General features: G+C 39.4%; 1 non-coding gene across 1 annotated transcript; it reads left to right on the plus strand.

The window, feature by feature from the left end:
* Positions 1-1589: 1589 nt before the first annotated feature.
* On the plus strand, positions 1590-1661 carry TRNAC-GCA. The gene has a single exon. It is a non-coding gene; the product is annotated as a tRNA-Cys (tRNA).
* The last annotated feature ends 4878 nt before the right edge of the window (positions 1662-6539 follow it).

Genomic DNA, 6539 nt, shown 5'->3' on the forward strand with positions numbered 1-6539 from the left:
ATTATAATCTATTAGTATTATAATAGATTACAAGGGAGAAGGTTTCCTACACTGCCCGAGTGCAGTTTCGGACCAATAAGGGAACCTCCTTTGGGCTCTAACAAAAGAGGGAAGGGCATTTATGGCATATCACCCCCACAAATGAACAATGATATGTGAGGGGGTATGCAATTTTATTTTTGAGCTGGCATTGTACCAAACTTTTTTCCTATAATTAATATATTGAAATAACTTGATAACTAAATTTGGTTCAGTTCATGTACCCAAATTTGGTTCCTATGCTTGAACCTAGGGGTGTCAAACAATTGGTTTGGCTTGGTTTTCAGTTGGGCTGAATCGGTTCCGTCTCGGAATGAGTGAGATCAAAACCAAACCGTTAAGAAACTTCGGTTTTTTGTTGGTTTCGGTTTCAATCCCGTGCGATTTTGGTTTTCTAATATCAGGTTAATACCGATTTGGATCGATTTGTTTTCAGGTTTGAACTACAATGAAGTCTCACATTCATAACTAATAGTGATGAAAGATCAGATAAAATCATTTTAATTCACCTTCACCAAGTTAAACAAGTAAACAACTATGATTAGAAAAACTGATTTGATGTGTTCATGTTGTAATCGAAACAAAGAGGAATAAATTGCAAGTGGAAGATAACTAATATTGAAATCAATGTATAAATAGAATTTGTAGCAAAATCATTTTTATTACACCAAAACATAAAATCATATCATTATTTATTATTAATTGTAAAGGGAAGATAACAAATATTGAAATAACAAAATGAACATACTATCAAATCATTTATTTGCCTATCCAACTAATTTTGTATACTGAACAAGGAGATCAATGGAAGCATTGCTACAAATCAATTTCGCTATTAATAAATCTCATACTCATTGATTTGTAACAATTCCCTTTACAACAAAAAAATTTCTCACTAATATTGAAATCAATGGATAATCAATTCATCTATTCTTTACTAGAAAAATGCACTTATTCATAACCTTATATTCAATGATTTCTTAGCAATTTCATTCAGTTCGATTTTCGGTTTGAATATCGGTCAGTTCGATACGGTCCAATTTTCAACCACTTTAATCATACCCAAATCCAAAACCAATCAATAAGGATCGGTTCGATTCGATCCGGATCTTTTTGGTCAGTCTTTCCGGTTCAATTTATGTTTTGACACCCTTAGTTGAACCAGATTCTAACCGATCGGTTCCTGCATCCCAAGTCCCGGATGGTAATCAAATTCCATTCGATTCCTATTATTCGGATCAGATTCAGTTTCACCCTTACTTGTACACTGGCCCTGTCCCGGGTCACAAGGCTTAGCCTGGAACAAACGAGAGCCTTATAAAATATGTGTTAGCGAGCTATATTTGACAATCTGGTTAAGTTTTGTTTGGAACTTGGAATTCATCTGTTGAATGGGAGTAAACAATTTTACCCAAAAAAAAAAGAGACTACGGGAGTAAACACCACGTATGGACCTGGCTCCGTAGTAGTTCGTACATGAACGCATACAAAGATTGACCCTTCATTAAACATTTAGTTATATAAAAAAATTTTAATGTACAGTCATCAATGGGTCCATAGCTCAGTGGTAGAGCATTTGACTGCAGATCAAGAGGTCACCGGTTCGAACCCGGTTGGGCCCTAATTACTACTTATTTTTGTTTTTATGTTTAAGATAAAAGAGTTTTTAATAATTTTCTTTAATATTTAAATATACAATCAGAGTGGCGCAGCAGAAGTGTGGTGGCCCCATAACCCATAAGTCCCAGGATCGAAACCTAGCTCTGATAAAGAGTAAGGCTTCCTATGTTTCATATCGTTTTTGTATTCCACTAATGCTTTTCTTGTGAATCCCCAGAATCCATCATGAATCATCAGTTAATAGGCCAAGGCGTAGAGAGCTCTCTGAACGGCCAGGTAAGACTCACGTTTTTATATTATTTTTAAATAAATTAATGGTTATGCTTAGTTTCTTAATAACTTAAGGCTTGGTGTTGAAGTCAAGAAAAGAAAAGAAGATTCTTTAAATTTTCTTGACTTTCATATTTTCTAGTTGTCTGATTGATAAATTTGAGAGAGAAAATTCTGTTTTAAAAAATCATAAAAATAAATAAATTTTCTATCCGGACCTAAAACTAATCTTGTTCTCCACACGATGAATGGTGAGAAAAATTTTGGTCGAAGTCCTTTGCTCCCTCGAGCCCTCGTCTCTCCCACGGTAAGCATCTCTCTCGCGATCTCGATCTCCCTCATCTCTCTAATCTATCTCTCGGATCTCTCTCATCTCTCACCACAGAAGTTGGAAATCTTTGCTCGCTACGTAGATCTCTTCAGATGTGAGTTGTTCGTCTCTCACCGGTATGTCTCTATGGCTCTCTGTTTCTCTTCACTTGCATCTTAAACCTCTATTTTATTCTAAGAGATTTCTGTTACAAAAGAATCTGTGAAGCTGTCTTCTTGGATTGTTCTGTTGTCTCTATTTCTTCAGAGGCTAGTGGTTTTGTTGTAAGAGATTTCTGTTTTATTTGTGTGAAGCAAATATATTTATTCATTGAATATCTCTGCTTATTTTGTCGATTTTTACTTGATTTCTGTGGCCAACTTTAATTCCCTTGCAACTTTTCCTGTACCCAAACCCCCTCTTTTAATTGTTAAATTGTGTATGTGTGCTCAACTGAATCTGAACTCATTATAATTTTTGTATTCATCTATTCATTGGATTTATAAGATTTCCAGCTATTTTTGACAATTGGTCTGAGAGTTATCTTTTTTAAACTCAAACTTGGAATTTTACTTTCTATACTCTATTTGTCTTGGCCCTTCTGCTCCTCCTTTCAGGAGACACCATCTTAATTGCTTGTTTAATTCCTCATAATTTGAATAAAAATATTTTTTTTCTTTTGTTCAAGGGTTGAAGCAATTTTTAGTATCTGTTTGTGTGGTTTAACTCTGATATAATGTTCCTAAACTGGTTGAATTAGAGTTCATCTGTTCATTGTATTCTGTCTCCTTTATGTTCTAGTATAACTTTTCTGTGTTGTTTCTTTTTTCCCCTTCTAAAATTCAAGCTTAACCAATCTGTTGTTTATTCATCTACAATGCTTTATTCATAGTCATGTGTTGTGTATCCATCTAAATTGTCATCTAAAATGCTTTATACATAGTTCATCTGTTCATTATATTCTGTCTCCTTTATTTTCTAATATAAATTTTATGTATTGTTTTTCCTCCCTTTTAAAATTCAAGCATAACCAATCTGTTTCTGTTGAAGTTATTCTCAAATTAAATTCTCATATGTAGAATGACATGGGCTACGGGCCCGGTCAAAACCGCCCATAAGGAGCAGACCGGCCAAACCCGCGCAAGGGAGAGGGAGGCGGTCACTTAAGTGACCAACTCCTTCCCCCCTCTCTGTTAGAATCCCAGTGGGGGTCTAAAAGGGGCAACCTCGGATTTTTGGCTTTATATATCATAGATGACCTAAAACCCTAGTGCATTAGATAAGAAACATACTCTCTCCCTCTCTTCAAGTTCTGTGTTTTCTTTTGGGTTTTATCCATCCCTGTTGCCCAGGGATTTGTGGTGTGGATTTCTCAAAGGAGAAACTTGTAGAGATTATGGAGCTCTGTACGCGTGCTCGTAACCATAAGCTTGGCTACAGATCCTTCTTCCGCTGGGTTTTTGTACACATTCAGGTATAATCCAAACCCTCGTTTATATGTGTATGGTGTATGTGACTTAACAGTGGTATCAGAGCTACTAGTTTATGGTTCGCATGTTTGGGAAGAGTTTTTTTTTTTGGAAAGTGTTTTTTTTCGGTTTGAAGGGAACATGAGCGCTGCCCATCGCGTGTGGCTCATGGTCCCTCTTCCCTTATTCCCCCCTCTTCCCCTCTTTCTTCTTCTTTTCTCCTTTGTTTCCCCTGGCCACGAGGCTCTAGGCACACGCTCACAGTAGCAGCAGGCCACAGTCAGCTACTGCTGTGGGTGTGTGCAGGGCACGCGCACCAGTCGTACACAACACAAGGTCTGACTGAGCCCACATCATCTCCATGGGCATGTGAAGCCTTTTATGTCAATAAACGAGCAAAACAGACTCGTGGCAAACTCAGACTTGTCATCAACTATCAACCCCTTAATACCTTTTCGGCAGATGATAAGTTCCCATTACCAACTAGACCAGCTTTGATGCTACAGCTTTCAGAAGCCACCATTTTCAGTAAATTTGATCTCAAAGCAGGATCTTGGCAACTTGGAATTCATCCGGATGACAGGCCTAAGACAAGATTTTGCATCCATGGTTCTCACTTTCATTGGAATGTTATGCCATTTGGTCTTAAAGTTGCTCCCTCACTGTTTCTGAAAGCTATGATGCTAATTTATGCTCCTCTTCACAAGCAGGCTCTCATCTACATTGATGACATCCTACTGTTCTCCAAGACCACAGAAGACCATCATAAGCTTTTCTCCCAGGTTTATGATCTCACAGTCCAGCATGGCATAATGCTCTCCTCAAAGAAAATGGAAATTGGCATAGACACTGTTGACTTCCTTGGTGTCACTATTCATGAGGGACAGTATCAGCTTCAGCCTCACATTGGCAAGTCACTTCTTCAATTCACCAATGGCCCTCTCACTACAACTCAACTCCAACAATTTTTGGGCATTGTGAATTACATGTCTGAGTTTATTCCTCATCAAACTTCATATACTAGACCTTTGTACAAGCTCCTCAAGAAAAACCCTCCTCCATGGTCAGCAGAGCACACTAAGGCAATTCAGGCTCTCAAAAAGGTTGCAGACAAGCTTCCATCCCTTCACATCCCCACCAATGGTCTACGCATCCTCCAGACTGATGCAAGTGATGAGCAATGGGCAACAGTTCTTCTCGAAGAAATTAATGGCCATAGAAAAGTTTGTGGATACCAGAGTGCCCAGTTCAAACCTTCAGAGCAACATTACCATTCCTTCAAGGAAATACTAGCAGTAAGGCGTGGTATTGAAAAATTCCAATTCTATCTCATTGGTCACACCTTTCAAGTAGAAATGGATATGTCATCTTTCCCGTGGATGTTGCAGTTCAAACAGAAGGTTCTCCCAGAACCACAACTTCTCCGTTGGGCTCGATGGTTCTCTCAATGGTCTTTTCGGGTCAAGTATATTAAAGGTAGAGAAAATGTGTTGGCAGATTTCCTATCCAGAACCAAGATACCCATCCACTCCTCTATACCAATTCTCTGCATGCCTCTTTGGCCTATTGACCCTGGTCCTTCTCAACCTCCTCTAGACCCTGGACCTTCCCAACCACCTCCTCCCACTAATGACCTTACATCCCTGCTCCCTACCCTTCCTCCTGAAATCTACTCAGATATTTCAGGCAAAACCATGATCAACTACAGCACCCAAACCTACCAAAACATGTTAGCAGTCCTTGTTTCTCGAAATGGACTTCTATATGATTGGCAGACATGTCACCCTGATTACCCTTACCTTACCCTTTTCACTATGACCTACTTCTATAATTTCAGTAAAGAATACGTAGTATTTTTCTGGCACCTCCTTGTAGTCCATAAAATTGCTATGTGTTTCTCTACTCATATCCTTCTCCATTATCTCAAGCAAACCACCACCACATACAGATTACCTTCCCGATCTCAATCCCACCGGTTCATTCGCCCTGTAGTCCCCTCTCACTTTGCCAGATTCCTTCGACTCTTTGCTCCTCTAACCCATTGGATCAATATTCTGTCAGAACTCCCTAGGGACCAGTTCTATGTTACTATCCTATTCCACCGACCAGTGGATCACATCCACCCTGCCCTGGTTGAACCTCCAATCCTGCACCACCATCTCATTACCTATGACCCCACATTCTCCATTATGAGCACCAACTCTACCAATATCTGGGAACATAGAGACCATGATGACGAATCTCGAGACAGATGGCTCGCATTCATGAGGACCATGTGCCAAGAGAATCATGTGGACCCCGCTACAATACCCGATATCCTCATCAACTCCACCTACGCTGCTTGGGATGTCAATCACTCTGTTCTACATCACCCCGTGATACATCGCATCATGATGGCCAATGCTGAGCACGAGGTGGACCAGTATCTGCTTTTTGCCCCAGTAGATTCCTCATCAGGCTATGACACAGATTGAAAGATAGTTGTGTGACATATCAACATTGTCTCTGCTTTTGCTTTATTTGTGTGGTGTGCTTTAAGTGTGAGTGTTCTACATGTAGCTTTTGTAATAATTGGCCACTGTAGCCACTTTGTATTTATTTGTGGATTTCAATTGGTGTGAAGTCCGGATCTATGCATCCGAGTGCCTATAAATACTCAAAGTTTGTAAGGATTGAAGGTAAGAGTTGGTTATAACCTAGCCTGTATTAATCTAAGTCCTCATTGTGTGCCTTCTTCATCTTTACATTAATCTTCTCAACTGGTATCACTCTCAACTGGTATCAGCTACAGCGGGCCTTGGCCTGAGGCTGCTGCGGCTGTGTGCAGCCAG

The sequence above is a fragment of the Telopea speciosissima genome, chromosome 2 (assembly GCF_018873765.1).
Source record: "Telopea speciosissima isolate NSW1024214 ecotype Mountain lineage chromosome 2, Tspe_v1, whole genome shotgun sequence".
NCBI classification, from domain to species: Eukaryota; Viridiplantae; Streptophyta; class Magnoliopsida; order Proteales; family Proteaceae; genus Telopea; species Telopea speciosissima.